Raw genomic sequence first — 17,496 nt, 5'->3', positions numbered from 1 at the left:
GGGAATTTCTTTTGTAAGCATAATAGAAAAGAACAACCGCTCACAAAATATAAAACAACAACACTGATTGCTTATTTAGTCCAACTTTCTTGAAACAACTCAATTAAGAAGCAGCTTAAATCGCACGGTTGCCATAACCAAATTTTCGTTAATTGTGAACGGTACTTGGAAGTATATACAAAATTTCCAGTTAGGTTACGTTAGGTTGGAGTAGCGGCCTTGTATACCAAGAAAACCCACATGAGCTCAAAATAATGGCCCGTTGTGGTACCTCAGGAATAGTGTTGGTTCATATATAGACAAGATGATCAGTATACGTCCAACGCTGAAAAAGGCAACGACTCCCCCAGTTAGGTGAAGGAAAATCAACCCGACAATTCTATGAATCTGGCCAGGTCCCTTTTTTTTGTTTTATTAAACAATATATCTTTTTTGAATCGCTTTAAATTAAAGCCAAACAATAAGTTTAAGTTTACAATACATATTATTTTATATAAACATGATACATAATGATACATATAATGATTTGTAATGGTTTTCAAGATTTGAAATATGTTTCTGCCTTATTCTCTCGAATTCGACTTTAACCATCGGAACTCGTAAATCGAAATGTATATTTTCATTTCTGATATACCACGGTGCACCAGTTATCATTCTTAAGATCTTTGCTTGAGCTCTTTGGAGGATTTCTACATTTGACGAACAGGGATTGCCATATAGCTGTAACCCATACATCCAGATTGGCTTAATGACTTGGTTGTATAACAAGACTTTGTACTCTAAACATAAGGGAGACTGATGACCGATTAGCCAGCGAAGGCTTAAAGCTTTGAGCTTCATTTGAGTCAATATGCTTCCGCCAAGTTAAGCGTTTGTCAAGATGAATACCAAGGTACGTCACTGTTTCTGTTTGCGAATGATGAGGATCTGTTAAGAGAGAATATTATATGACGACATTTTTGCTCATTGACTTTAATTCGCCATAGTAATAACCAGCTTTCAATGGAGTACAAATGATTTTGCAGTTGACTGGAAGCGATTGCGGCATTCTTACCATATGTCGGCACAAAATAGCGGTATCGTCAGCAAATGTTTATATTACTAAATTGGTATTTGTAGGGATATCTGAAGTAAAGATGAGGTACAATACTGGACCAAGAACACTGCCTTCCGGAACTCCTGCACTTAATGGAAAGTCATTAATTGTGTGCATATTGTAATTTACATTAAAAGATCTGCCTTACAAGTATGATTGAAGTACTGCGTGTGAGTTTTGCGGGAGTATTTGTCGTATTTTGTGCATCAGGCCTTATGCCATACTTTGTCGAACGCTTGTGCAAAATCTAAAAAGACACCAGAGCAATATTCTCGATTTTCAAAATCACTTCTTATTTTGTTAGTTATTCTGTTGACTTGTTCGATAGTACCATGTTTTTGACGAAATCCAAATTGATGGCTTGGGATCAAGTCTCTTTCTTGGAGGAAAGGCATAAGTTTTGCAAGGAACACTTTCTCAAATAATTTTGACAGACAAGGCATCAAACTTATAATGGGCTTTTGAACCATTATAATTAACGCTTTTTTCCATTCCGTCGGGATATGTCCAAATTTTATTATGGTGAAGAAAAACCAACCCGACAATTCTATGAATCTGGCCAGGTCCCTTACATTGCAGGATGATTTTTGATCTTCTTCTAACTTAAGATGGGAACTGACACATGAGATGGAATACAGTTTCCTCCTCGTCTTCAGAGCCACAACCGCGAACAAGGTCATTATAAGGAATATCTAGTCTCATGGCATGCCTCCCTATTAAGCATTGACCCGTCAGCAACGATACCGTAGTACTGAGTAGATTCCATTGTTGTTTGGCAATATTTAGATATATTTGTTTAATTGCCAGTTTAGCTGTTGTAAGTGGAACGCCAATATCTGATAAGTGAATATAAGGTAGAAAAGTCCCTGCCTTGCCAAGCTCACCTGCCCTACAGTTGCCCGCGATATAGCAAATTTCCAGTTAACTGTTAATAAATATTTGACAAATAATACTCAATTCTTTTCAATTTACTACTTTTTTCTGTTAACATGGAAAAAGCCTGAAAATAACAATTTTATTCACTATCATGTAAAAAATCAAATATTTTTATCCAAAGAATTATTATTCATTTTCGAAACTATAACTTTAAATTTTATTGCGTATTTTGCATATTATTAAATAATAGGCTATGAAAGCACTCGGATCTAAAAGATCTATTGTGCGCCTAAAGGCCCAACTAAAAACAATTCTAAACTATTTATAAATATTGTAATTGCTGTGGGATCTAAAAGATCTATTGTGCGCCTAAAGGCCCAACTAAAAACAATTCTAAACTATTCATAAATATTGTAATTGCTGTGGGCTTTATTTTACCTATTTGATTTGGGACTAAGATTTCGCTTCCAATGTAGTCGAGTCTACGTCTTACCGCCGCTGGGCAGTTGCATAGAATATGTTCTGATGCTTCCTTCTCCTCATGACAGAGTCGACAGGAGTCACTTTCTACCGCACCTACAATCTTCATGTAGTTTTTAAGTCTACAGTTTCTGCATAGTGTCTACACTGAACTTGTGAAAATTTCAGTGTAGATTTTAATATCGTTTCTGCTAAGGCCAAGGATAGCATCAACTTTGATGTATTCAAGATCAATGAATCTTCTTGACTGCCGCATGTCTGTTTGGAGTCTTCAGTGTTCAAGTGGATTTTGTTTTTCCCATTCACATAATAAATTATTTATAAATCCAGTCCTTGTCGCGCAGAAGGGGTTTGGACCAATGGAAAAAGTACAAGCACTCTTCTTTGCTAGGAAGTCTGCTATTTCCTTGTCCTAATTATTTTCATGTCCTGGTACCCACATAAAAGTAACATAGTTCCTCGATGCTAGAGTATTGAGAAACTGAAAGCATTCCAATACTAACTTCGATCGGAATGAAGAGTTTGCTAAAGATTTCAGAACTGCTTGGCTGCCCAAAAGTATGCATATATTGGTACCTCGGGTGCCCTTCGATGGCATTCTCTCTCACATAGCTCTAAGGCATTAACTTCTGCCTGAAAAATGGAAAATGGAATGCTTTGTGGAATTACGGTCTGGTAATTCCTGTTCATGCACTACCATATTTAATTTTGGACTCATCATATACCGTATACCATAAATGAATGTCTTGTCACTGAAAGCCTTTCTATTCATCTTATCAATGACCTTAAGGCACGGAGAATTTCAGACTTTATCTAAAATCTTTGCGTGTCCTGTTAGAATGTCCTCTTTAAGGTTACATAAATAAGAAAGCCTTAGTGCGGCACTAGTCGCAGTCCCTTTAACCGTAATATGTAATGGAGTGAGGCCAGTAAGCATTGCTGGGGCTTTCATTGTTTTCATTGCTCCCGTCACGCTTAGACAGGCTGTTCGATAAATCTTATTAAGGGTCATCTTAGCCATTGTTTGCTTTACCTTTGGTCCCCATGCGAAGAAAGCAAATTTCATCATTTTTGGTCGAAGACCCCAATTTTTACCATACAGTCTTTGACATGTATGAGTTGTTCTTAAGGCTTTGCCAGTTAGATATGATAAATGGTTTTTCCAAGTAAGAGTTTTATCTAGAATTACTTCTAGATATTTGATTTCCTCGGATAGTATTAAGTCAGTGTTCCCTAGCTTTAGGATCCCTAGACTCATCTTCCATCTTCTAGTAAATGCTACTTCGTTTGTTTTATTCGTATTAACCAAAAGTCTTTTCTCATAACACCAATTATGAAAAATATCAAGAGCTAGTTGTATCCGATCGCTTATGGTGGAGTCAAATTTGCCTCCAACGATGATAACCAGATCATCTGCAAAGCCCTGATCTCGTATTCAAGCTCAACAAGTGTTGGTAAAAGTTCGTCAATGATCAATAGCCATAGGCAATAAAACGCCTCCTTGAGGGCATCGTTTGGATAACTTGACAGTTAATCTCTTTGCTCCCATTTCAAAGATTATCGTCCTGTTTTTTAGCATATTGAAAATCCATGTTATGATCAGTCTATGTTTTCTTTTTCTGACCATCCCTTTCTCAATTGACCTGAATGTTGCGTTATTAAAAATTCCTGTAATGTCAACCGATGTGCAGAGAGCTATTCCTTTATTGCCTAATGCCTTCTCGATTTAACTCATTAGACTATGTATAGCGGTCTCAGTCGATTTGGCCGACTGATAAGCATACTGTTTAGTACGTAGAGGTGAAGCTTTACTGTAGACTTCCTTGAAGTGTTGATCTAGAAAAGTAGAAAAGAAGTAAGGCTATTGGGCCGGATAGCTTTCTGAGTGTGGTCCGCCTTTTTTCCTGCTTTCGATATAAAAGCTACTCTGGGCTTGTTTCAATGTTTAGGATAGGATAGTTCCAGACCTAAATATGTTTGTTAATATCGTTACCAATATATCAACGCCCTTTTGAAGAAGACACGGTTGTATAATGTCAATACCAGGTGATTTAAACGGGTAGAAAGTGAAAATGGCCCAATTAGTTTTATCAACTGTGAAGATTTTAGGAGCCAGTGAAAATTCTCCTCGTATAACCGAAAAGGAACGAGTATCCTCGATGGTTTTCGGAGTCTCAATATACATGGCACATCATGGAAAATTAGTGTCCAGTAACAGCTGCCCCTTGCCTTAAGTTTTTTCGTAAAGCTTCCATCAGCATTCTTTTGTGTAAAGAGGCCATTTGTTTGGTCTTTGTTGCGAGACTTCTGGACTTTCGCGGCCGCTGGAAATGTTTCAATCTCTATTTATATATTGTAATGACACGGATTCGTCGTTTAATTTTTCGGAAGTATCACTTAGTCGCAGTCCGGGTCGTTGCAATAAATTTGTTTTATTGACTAGTTCGGAAACTAGTAAAAGTATATAAGGTAAAAAACTGTAATACATTGAAATAATAAAGCTGGAAAAGAGATAAACATTATTGTATCAAACCTAGATTCACTTTCCATTTGTTGCACGATGGTAGCCTGTATGCATTATCGCAACTTTATAATTTTATGGTTCTAAGTTTAATTTCTGACCCAGGATAATTCTTTTATTTGCCAACATTACATATAAAACATATGCAAATGAGATAACAAAACCACCTACAAAGAATAATAAAAAAATAATAGTACTCTCAGTACTCAGCTTTTGCCTTGTGACTGTAGTGTCCGTGTTTGGGGATAATTTTAGCAATAGTTTTTGTTCCATTTTAATGGCTGAAGTAAACTCAAGAGTATACCAGAATTTTTAAAACTAGAATACGTTTTTAATAGAAAAGAAAGATACATTAAATATCAGTAGGTGACACCGCTTCAATAGAAGATACTGTTGAGGTGTGGCTTTCAAGCGAATGTTTAATGCAGATAATGTCACAAATATCACGACCTTGATCATGCATATTAATCTTGTTCACTATACATTTTTAAAAATATAAATATATATGCCAGGGAAAGCTATTTTTAATTAGTAATATAAATTTTGTTTACTTCTAGTTTATTATTTTAGACAGATTAAATATATCAAAAAATTTGATCGAAATTAATCATCTGTTGAAGTTAACTTAATCATTGTATGATTAAGTGAATATTAGTCAGTAATAGTCAGTAGACTCTTTACCCGAATCCGGAACTCCCGATTACCAAATAATTTTCGTATTACTTCAATTTGTTATAAGCAAGGTTTTCCATGTTTACATTATATTAATAATCTACAATTATTAATGAATCACGTGTGTATAATATATCTACTACATTATTATTGTTATTTGACACAAATGTAATTCTATCAAATTAGGTGTCATATATGTATGCATATATAGTATCATATATCATGTAGATTATTCAATTCTTGCATTGTGCAAATTCAAAGTGTTTGGCTTTTATTAGATTGCCTTCGGGTGTTTTTGGTGAAAATAAATACGTAATCGACATAGAAGCTATTACGATATTTAATATTAATTAAACTAAAGCAGTATTCAATTTAAAAAATTGGAAAAAATCCAAAATCTATAGAATATACAACAGATTTATAAAAGAAAGTGTGTGTATATTGTTGAAAATATTCGCTTTTTATCATTGTGGCAACACTTATTGTTGTACATTTTCTTATTTTTTCACTTTACTTTTGTTTTGCCCTTCTTCTCGTTTTTAATCTCGTGGAGTGAACACGTTTTTTCTTTTTGTTCTAAAACTTAAATTGGATTAATAAAATACTCATATTAAATAAATGCACGTTTCTTATTTAATAAATTTAAGCTATAATAATCAAACTTCAACAGGTTATGGGCCCAGGAGCGCGATCACTAAAAAAAAATTACATTAATTGTTTTTGAATAAATTTTTATTTAAATAGCTGTATGGATAGTGAAGGTTCTCTGGTTCCTGTAGATTCTGCAATAGCGATTGATTTAACTAACAGTTTAATTGAAGATTTACAAGACAGCAGTAATAAAATAACTGAGGTACAAAATATAAACATGAGTGAATCAAGGATGTATCATATACACCGTTTCAATGGTCAGAATTACCAATTGTGGCGAAGACAAATGGAAATATACATGAATGAGAACAAGCTCAACAAATATATTCTTGGAACAGAAAAAAGAACAGATGCAAATGGCATCCAATGGGATGACAAGGACGCGGAAGCACAGGCTTTTATTATGAGAGGAATTGAACTGGAACAACTAAAATATTTAACGGAATGTACTACGGCAGCACAAATGTGGTCGAAATTAAAAGCTGTGCACGCTGAAAAAAGTGAGCAATCAGCGCAAGTTTTACTTGAAAAATTTATGAGTACTAAAATGGCAGACGACGAGCTGGTGGTTGATTTCATAGCAGATATCATATCAATAGCACAACGACTCAATGATATGCAGCTAGAGCAAAAGGAACCAATGATCATTGCAAAAATTTTAAGCAGCTTACCAGTTAGATTTGACCATGTACGTACAGCATGGTATGCGGTGCCACGAGAAAACCAAAATATTGAACGTCTAACTGAGCATTTAGTAAACGAAGAAAGCCTCATGAATATAAGGGCAAATGGCGAAATGAACACTAGCAATGCAGTCTACTTTATAAGTAAAAGCAAACACAGTAACAATACGGCCAATGCAGTGTTTTCAACTAGTAAAGGAAAAGGCAGTAACAATATTACTGCAAAACGTAAGGGCAATTGTAATTATTGTAATAAACCGGGTCATTGGGCCCGTGAATGTAGAAAACGTAAAAAAGACCAAAACTATGCACATACTAAAAGGAACGAACCGCAAACTCTATTACTTCAAAGTGCGAATGAAAAAACTTGGCAAATGCAGCAAGCAGCTGACAGTGAAAATACGTATTTATTCAATTTGAACTCAACAAAGAATTTAAACAAGATTGAAAACGTATTCTATGCGGACTCTGGTGCAACTGACCATATGTCATTTCAGAGGGAGCTTTTAACAAATTTAGTTGCTGAATCTTGTAATGAATATGTAAAAGTTGGCGATGGCCGGCGATTAAAGGTAGAAGGTAAGGGTGACATTGAGGTACGTGGCAATTCAAACATTTTGCATCTTATTAAAAATGTTTTGCTAGTTCCAGAATTAGATAAAAATTTTATATCAATTTCAAGAGCAACTGAAAGAGGTGCTAGAGTGACATTTGAACCAGGTGGTAAATACGTTTATTTCATGAATGGAGACTCTCTGATCACGGAAGGTGAAAGTGAAAACAGACTTTATCGCTTGAATTTGAAACCAGTGTTGACATCATCTTTAAATGTTTTGACATCCGAATCTGCAATGCTGTGGCACGAGCGTCTTGGACATGTTAACTTTGCAACACTTAAGGATATGTGTGCACGTAATGTAGTCTGTGACTTACGCGTAGCAAACTTCCATCAAGAGAAGATATTTTGTGAGGGTTGTGCCTACGGCAAACAACACAGGCAGTCATTTCCAAAAAGTGGCGCAAATCGCTCTGAAAAAGCGGGTGAAGTATTCCATATGGACTTATGTGGAAAGATGAGTATGCCATCAATTGGTGGATCGTATTATTTTTTGCTTTTGAAGGATGATCATTCACGTTATTGTTTCATTTATTTTCTGAAAAGCAAAAAAGATGTTTTTAAAAACTTAATGCATTTTCTAGCAGATGTTCAAGCGGATGGACATTCAATTAAACGAATACGTTCGGATGGTGGACTTGAATTTTGCAACGAAGAAGTAAATTTTTTTTTTTTTTTTTTTTTTTTGTTTTTTTATTTTTTGAAACACAATATGTACAATAATATAAATACATGTTTCATTTGACTACGACTAGTTCATACAAGAACTATCAAGCAGTTTTGTTACATTTCAGTATACTTATTAAAATTGTGAAGTTGTCAAAGACTTAGTGTTAATAGTAGTAATCTAAATTATTATTAGACTACTAATTCGGGAGTAGATCTGAAGGCTTTGTTCGGTTAAGTCTTCTCAGCAGGCCAGATGTATTAGACAGATGGTTGACTGTCTCGTTTGGATGCTGTTGTAATCGTTTTTGGTGCTTTATCGCGAACTTCTGGATTACTGCAGCCACAGATTCGATCTTCAAGTCCCGATGGAGGTCAGTATTCCTAATAAACCACGGAGCGTTGACTAAGTTTCTTAAAACTTTGTTTTGAAAGTTTTGAATGATTTGAATAGTGGATTTAGGTGCACAACCCCATAACTGGATTCCATACGTCCACACCGGAGCTAAGACTTGCTTGTATATCATTAATTTATTGTTTAGAGAGACGGGTGATTTGTTCCCAAGAAGCCAATATAAATTTTTGTATTTGGATTCTAATTCAACTCGTTTTTTCTTTATATGTTCTTTCCATTTCAACTTAGCATCTAAGTTCATGCCAAGGTATTTAGCTGTGTTTGAGTATGGTATTTGAGCACTGCACATATTTATCGGCAAATATTCAATTTTTTTGTTTGTGAAGTTTACATGGACGGATTTCGTTTGGTTGAGCTCAATTTTCCATTTTTTAGTCCAACTAATAATTTGATCAATGGAACGCTGCGTTGCTTCTGTTGATTCGTTTATTGTGTTTCCAGTGGTAAGGATCGCTGTATCATCTGCAAACGTGGCAATAACACTTTCTGGTGAGACTTGCAGGTCGGCTGTGTAAATTAGGTACAGAATTGGGCCAAGTATACTTCCCTGCGGTACTCCGGCTTCAATTGGTTCAAGTGTTGAGTACGCACCTTTATATTTTACTCTGAAGAATCGGCAAGATAAGAAGGACCACATAATTTCGGATATTTGTCTCGAAAACCACTGTTCAATCTTATGCACAAGTCCTTTGTGCCAAACTTTATCAAATGCTTTCGATACGTCTAGGAAAACTGCAGTGCAAATTTTTTGTTCTTCAAGTGCTCTTTCGATTTTGTCGCATATTCTGTGTATTTGTTCTACAGTGGAATGCTTTTTTTGGAACCCAAACTGATGACTCGGAACTATTTGATTTTCTGTGAGAACAATCTGTATTCTATTAAGGAGAATTCGTTCAAAGATTTTTGATAAAACGGGTAGTAAAGAAATTGGACGATACGACGAAACTTCATTAGCAGGTTTTCCTTGTTTGTGTACCATAAGTACTTCCGCCACTTTCCAATAAATTGGGAAGTGTCTTAAGCGCAGAGCTGCATTAATTATTTTGCATAGTTTGATTATTCCTTTATTAGGGAATTGGTTTAAGATCTCAGCGGTTATCTGATCCCAACCAGGAGCCTTTTTTAGTTTCATATTTCTTATTTCATTTTTTATTTCTCTTAGCGAAGTTGGTTGTATTGCTTGGTTTAATGGATTTAAATTAGACGTAGGAAGATTATTTCCATCATCATTTAGTGTAAATGTTGCTTTAAGAAATTTTGCGAATAAATCTGCTTTTTCTTCGTCACTTTTGGCCCATGATGTGCCATCTGCTTTAATAGGAGGATTATGTTTTATAGGATGTTTTACTGCTTTCACGGCTTTCCACAGCGAGTAATCTGTGCGTTTCTCATAAGAAAGGCTTCTAAGATTCTGTTGTATCTTATCATTTTTAACATTATTGATAAGTTTTCGTAGTTGTGCAGTTTTCCTATTTAATTCCGTTTTGTCAGTTGGTGATCGTGTTTGTTGCCATTTTTTACGCAATTTCCTTTTTTCCCATATTAGTTTATTTATTTCTTTTGGAAGAGTTGGTCTAACCTGGTGTTTAGAGAACTGTGAAGTACTCATCCATGCTGATTTTTGAATCTGCTGTGTAAATAGAAGAACTTCGTTATCCACTTCAGTCGCTGAGTTTAGATCAGAGTTAAGATTAAGACTGTTTTCAAGATGCAGCCTAAAGTAGTCTCAGTAGATCTATTTATTAGGTAAGGCTTCGGTTCATTTATGACTACACTTTTATTAATAGAGAGGTGCACAGGTGAATGATCAGAAGAGAGATCATATCCATTTTCTATTTGTAAGAGTTCTTTTGGTATTTTTTTAGTTATAAAAAAGTCAATCAGATCCGGTATTTTCGCTGGGTCAGTTGGCCAATATGTTGGGCTTCCAGTTGATAAGACATCACATCCTGTGGCTTGTATGGCTTTTAATAGTTCTCGGCCCTTAGTTGTAGTTAATCGCGAACCCCAATGGACATGTTTAGCGTTGAAATCGCCACCAATAATGAATTTATTTTTAAATTTAGAAAGAAAGTTTATATATTGATCTGTACTAATAGAATGTCTTGGAGGACTGTAGACCGAAATAATTGATAATTTTTGATTTTGTACTTTTATTGTAACAGTTGTGGCTTGAAACTCGCTACAGCTGATATTTTCCTCTTCATAGTGACTGATGGTTTCCTTTATTATAATAGCACTTCCCCCTCGTGCATTGTTATTCGGGTGAGTAGTGTGATAAGTTTCATAACCTCTAAATTTTATATGTGATTCCCTCGTAAAGTGCGTTTCTGCTATTAGACATATATCGATGGACTTTTTGTAAAGAATAGTCTGTAGTTTGTTTTGTTGATGTAGCAGCCCATTTGCGTTCCAGAGCATAACTTTTATTGAAGACTGCATTACATACGGTGTTTGGGAAGGATCTGTTCTAGTTTACTTATCCGTTCATCTAAAACTTTATTAAATTTTTCCTGGTTTTGTAGCAGTTGAAGTACCAACTGCAAGGTTGAAGAAATTTCTCCAGGGTTTTGAGAGTTATTATTTGATTTCAGTGCTTGGGCATATGAAGGTGTTTCATAATTTTGTGTTAGTTTAGAAACTGGCAAATTTTTTATATATTCAGTGGCAGCAGAGTTGGGTTTATCTGGCTTACTACTTTGGTTGTCTTTCTGAACGGTTTTGTTTCGCATCTTTTGTAGCTCTTTGGCTACAATACATCCGCGATAGTTAGCTGGATGAGATTCGCCACAATTGCAGCATTTTGGTAAAGTTTCTGCTGGTTTTGTACAGCTTGTTGTTGGATGCTTTCCCGTACATTTAACACATCTTGCCATTTTTGAACAGTAGTTCCTTGTGTGACCAAAAGTTTGACAATTTTTACACTGAGGTATTTGGTTTGGTCTTTTTACTGCTTCAATGGAGACAATAGTAGCTAATATTTTATTTATTCCGTAAACCTTTTTAATATCTTCAATAGACTCAAAGGTGAGCAGAAACATATCTAACGGCTCCTTTGTTTTCCATTTAAATTTCCGATCTGCACTTATGGCTTTGAGCCCTTGTCTCTGTAAGTCCTCGACAATAAGTTTAGGTTCACAGGAGTGATGCAGGTTTTTAACAATAACACGAATAGGTCTTGTTTGTTTATCTTCATATGAGTACCAATCTATCTTAGCATTAGACAGCAGCTTTGTTATGCTTCTGTAGTCATCTGCTTCCCTGGTATTGAGTTTATACTTCCCGTTATTTATAAGCTTGAATGAAAAATGAGTTTTCGCAGTGTTTTTAATGTCTTCGTAAATCTTTATGTAATCAGTAACTCCTGATATCATTATTGGAGGGGGAGAATGCACTTTGGGGCCTTTAGTATTTAATAGAATTTCCGGTTTCGGATTGGGATTTGTATTTTTATCATATGAAACATGAAGCTCTGGAGAAGATTCAGCTTTTCGTTTTTTATTCGGACGTTTTTGTTTCAATATCCAGTCAGTTTCTAACGCCAATTCTTCTTCATCAGTGTGGTACTGAACACTCGTGCTATCTAATTTTGTATCAACAGCATTCTTATTAGCTTCTTTCTTATTCTTTTCTGCCTTTAGTTTTTGATTTTCTTTTTTAAGACTTTCACAACTGATTTCTAATAGATTTATTTTTTCTGTTAAAAATTTAATGTTACGTTTTAACTCATTTAGCATGTTATCTTGAGTCTGGTCCAAAGGCCTTTCATTTCTACATGAAGGGGATGGAATATTCCTCATGGCATCTTGCATCCTTTTAGGCTGAGCTATTCGCTGATCATAGTTCAAAGCCTAAAATAAAGTTTATGTCGATGACAGATCGACGCACAGTTTTCACGAAGTAAACCAATATTACGAAGATAATTATAAATAATTGAAAAAAAAAAATTGAACAAAATATAGGAGTGTCACAATATATTTACAGTTCGTTTATTTAGTTATTTAAAATTTTTTAGGTTTGTAAATAAATAAAAATTTATTTTTATTTAAGTTTTTAAAGGTACTTATAACTTACACTGTGGCAACGCCACATTTGCAATTTCTTACTTTCGTTAAGAAAAGCATATGCTGTCTCTATCAGCTGTTGAGCAAATAAAATTTTATTTTTGTGTTTTTTTTTTGCCTTTGTTTAGTTTGCAAATTAAAGTTTAATTTTTTAGAATAAAAAATTTTTAAATATACAAAACTGAACTTCACCTTTTAAAATCGGGCACGGTTTTGATAAATTTTATTTTATTTATGATCAACGGATCATGTGTTTATAATTTTGAAATTTGAAATTTAACTTTTCGGATTAAAAACAATAGAAGTTGCGGAGCGATCACTTTTCGCGCGTGTTTTCACCCACGGTTACGGTTCTAAGAAGTAAATAATTTTTTATTAAAAAACAACATCAAGCACGAAGTCACAACACCAAGAGCACCCGAACAGAATGGATTCATTGAGCGACAAAACAGAACAATAATTGAAAGTGCGAAATCTATGCTTCACAATAGAAAGTTACCATTAAATTTATGGGCTGATGCTACACACACTGCAGTTTATCTAAAAAATAGAACACCTTCAGATGTGATTGGAGGATGCACTCCATTCGAATTGTGGTTTAAAAGGAAACCCTCAGTGGCACACCTCCGTGTTTTTGGTAGTGATGTGTATGTTCATATTCCAAAAGAGCAGCGTACAAAATGGGAAAAGAACTCGTTTAAAGGCATTATGGTCGGCTACAACGAAGGTAGTAAAGCTTACAGGGTGTACGAGCCTACAAATAGAAGGGTGATTATTCGTCGTGATGTCATATTTAATGAAACACCTGCTACAGTCAACGAGGTGTATGAAAAATGCGATATAAATAATCGCGTTGATGACGGTGATAATACAAAGGCACAAGAGGTGCAACAAAATGTGAAATCTCCAGAAGTCATAAAATCTCCAATATTAACAAGAAGTCCATATCAAACAAGAAGTGCAATAAAGGCACAAAATCCATCTCAGTCAATACCAGTAGCTGAATTATGTGTTGCATATGTTGAACCATTAACTCTTGAGGAGGCATTGTCTAGCAAAGACTGCGATAAATGGACCGACGCAATTAGCAAAGAAATTCAATCATTGGAAACTAATAAGACCTGGATTTTAGTGCCTCGCACAAATGACATGCATGTAATTTCAAACCGTTGGATTTTTAAAAAGAAGTTTAAAACTAATGGTGACATTGAAAAATACAAAGCTCGTTTAGTGGTGAGAGGATGCTCACAGAAATATGGCGTCGATTACGATGAAGTTTTTGCACCGGTTGTTAGATATGAATCGGTAAGGACGGTTCTTGCAATTGCTGCGGCTCGTGATATGAACATCATACAGTTTGACGTGAAAACTGCATTTCTACATGGTAATTTAGATGAAGTTATATACATGGAGCAGCCAAATGGTTTTGCTAAAGACGATCGAGTTTGTTTACTGAAAAAGAGCTTGTATGGCTTAAAACAAGCTTCAAGGCAATGGAACAAACGAATTGTACATTTTCTTACCAATTTTGGTTTTAAGCAATCGTGGGCAGATCCATGCGTATTTACATATGAAGTGAATAACGATGTCTTATATTTATTACTTTACGTTGATGATGGGCTTATATGTGGTCATAATACTGAAATCATTAAAAGCTTACTGCATAATTTACATATCGAATTTGAAATAACATATCACGAAGCAGAGTTTTTCGTTGGATTACAAATTAAAATTGATAAAGAAAAACGCACATTAAAATTATTTCAAAAGGTGTACTCAGAAAAAGTTTTAGAACGTTTTTAATCATTTGAATTGCCATTCTGTGTCAACTCCAGCTGAAGTCGGAATGAATTTTGTATAAAGACGACAAAACTAATAACACAAATCAAACATACCGCTATCGTGAAGCTGTTGGATCACTTATGTACTTAATGATTTTGTACCCAGACCAGACATTGCTTATATTGTTGGAGTTTTAAGGCAGATATCTTTGAAAACCCTCAGAAACACATTGGCAAGGAGTGAAGAGGATTCTGAAATATTTGAAAGGTACAGTTGATTATGGCATTCATTTTAAAATGCCTTCAGAGCACATACAGTTATCAATGTACTCTGATACTGATTGGGGCGGCGACAAGGATACTAGGCGCAGTATTTCTGGTTGGGCTGCATTCTTAAATGGTGGAGCAATTGCTTGGAGCTCACGCAAACAAACAATTACTGCTACATCAACTACGGAAGCAGAATTTGTGGCACTTTGTGCAGCTACTAAGGCAGCGAATGGGCTTAGGCAACTTTTGTGTGATTGTGGGTATGAACAGCGTTCACCAACAATTGTTTTTTCAGACAATCAACGTGCGATTACACTGGTCAAAAATCCCCAGTCTTCGAAACGAACGAAACATATTGACATTCAATATTTTTACACTTGTGACATGCAGGATCAAGGTAAAGTTGATGTGCAGTACAAGGAGACGAATGAACAGTTAGCAGATGTATTTACAAAACCTTTAAGTAAAGAAAAATTTTTGTATCTTATCAATAATTTTGTTAATATCTAAGTAAAAATTTAATTTCTAAAAGCGAGAGGGAGTGTTGAAAATATTCGCTTTTTATCATTGTGGCAACACTTATTGTTGTACATTTTCTTATTTTTTCACTTTACTTTTGTTTTGCCCTTCTTCTCGTTTTTAATCTCGTGGAGTGAACACGTTTTTTCTTTTTGTTCTAAAACTTAAATTGGATTAATAAAATACTCATATTAAATAAATGCACGTTTCTTATTTAATAAATTTAAGCTATAATAATCAAACTTCAACATATATAATAGGTGATATTCAAGAAAGTTAAAGATCGTCAAATTTTAATGTCTTATTAATCTTCTAAGCCTCATCCCCTCTAAAAAGAAAAACTTCTTTTGTTTTGTCATTGACGTGGCAGAAATTTAATACATACGATTTTATTTATCACTCATTCAATAATTACAAAATACGCAGCCAGTCACATCATCCTATTCGTCCTTGTTCCGTTCGTCTAGTATAGTCCAAGTCATCTGTGGAACACCGCATCTAAGATTCGGTCATCCGTCCGTGCTCGCATTCTTTAGCAGCTGTACTGAATGCGAGTCCTTTAATTCCATTCCAAATTAGTTTAGGGAATAGAAAAACACAAGCAGCAGCACAAATAATCAGGTTCGTAGTTTGATCTCCTTCAAATATTGGTCTGCAACCTGCTCCAGTAGCGCAGCCGTCTGCGCATGCCACTGAAGTCGCTGTTAGTGCTGCTTCTATTGACATTTTAAATTGTTTATTAGAATCAAACGGTTTTAAAAAATAAATCTTATTATCTTCTAGGTTTTCTAGGATGTTAACTGTTATGAAAAAATTTTTATAATGTCAAATGACGTTTTCAAAATTTCAGATATTTTCTCTCTACCTAGATTCAAATATTGAAGTTGAATAAAATTGATGCAGACAACATATAAAACTCTATTATTGAAACTCTCTTATTAAAAATCTGTTATTGAAACTCTGTTATCTGATCACGAATGGATAATGAATGACATACAGTAAAGGTTAAAGGGATAGTCTGACAAAGATTGATAATGTTAAAATTCAAAATCTGGACACGAGTATTCGCACTAACTCGCAACTATTATCAAAATTATCAAAATAATAATGAGAGGTTTCTGCAATTGTATCTCAAATTTGTGACAAATTTGTATAAAATTTTCAAGCAAATGGTGTTCAAAGTTAGTCAAAGTCAGTGATTATAATAATAATTTCGAGAATCTTGAACAAGAAAAGTATGGCTGAAATGAATCAGTCCACTTTTGTTACAGGTGATATTAATAAATATTAAAGAAATAGAAATTAGAACGAGGTGAGCTAACACATCGCCGATTTCAGCTTGCAAAAGTTGACTGATGAATATAACGACCAGAATCAGAAACAAGAGGAGTTCTTCAGAAGCAGAAGCATATACCGTATACCATAAATGAATGTCTTGTCACTGAAAGCCTTTCTATTCATCTTATCAATGACCTTAAGGCACGGAGAATTTCAGACTTTATCTAAAATCTTTGCGTGTCCTGTTAGAATGTCCTCTTTAAGGTTACATAAATAAGAAAGCCTTAGTGCGGCACTAGTCGCAGTCCCTTTAACCGTAATATGTAATGGAGTGAGGCCAGTAAGCATTGCTGGGGCTTTCATTGTTTTCATTGCTCCCGTCACGCTTAGACAGGCTGTTCGATAAATCTTATTAAGGGTCATCTTAGCCATTGTTTGCTTTACCTTTGGTCCCCATGCGAAGAAAGCAAATTTCATCATTTTTGGTCGAAGACCCCAATTTTTATCATACAGTCTTTGACATGTATGAGTTGTTCTTAAGGCTTTGCCAGTTAGATATGATAAATGGTTTTTCCAAGTAAGAGTTTTATCTAGAATTACTTCTAGATATTTGATTTCCTCGGATAGTATTAAGTCAGTGTTCCCTAGCTTTAGGATCCCTAGACTCATCTTCCATCTTCTAGTAAATGCTACTTCGTTTGTTTTATTCGTATTAACCAAAAGTCTTTTCTCATAACACCAATTATGAAAAATATCAAGAGCTAGTTGTATCCGATCGCTTATGGTGGAGTCAAATTTGCCTCCAACGATGATAACCAGATCATCTGCAAAGCCCTGATCTCGTATTCAAGCTCAACAAGTGTTGGTAAAAGTTCGTCAATGATCAATAGCCATAGGCAATAAAACGC

This window comes from Teleopsis dalmanni, chromosome X (genome assembly GCF_002237135.1).
Source record: "Teleopsis dalmanni isolate 2A chromosome X, ASM223713v2, whole genome shotgun sequence".
Taxonomy (NCBI): domain Eukaryota; kingdom Metazoa; phylum Arthropoda; class Insecta; order Diptera; family Diopsidae; genus Teleopsis; species Teleopsis dalmanni.
This window is presented reverse-complemented; position numbering follows the sequence as displayed.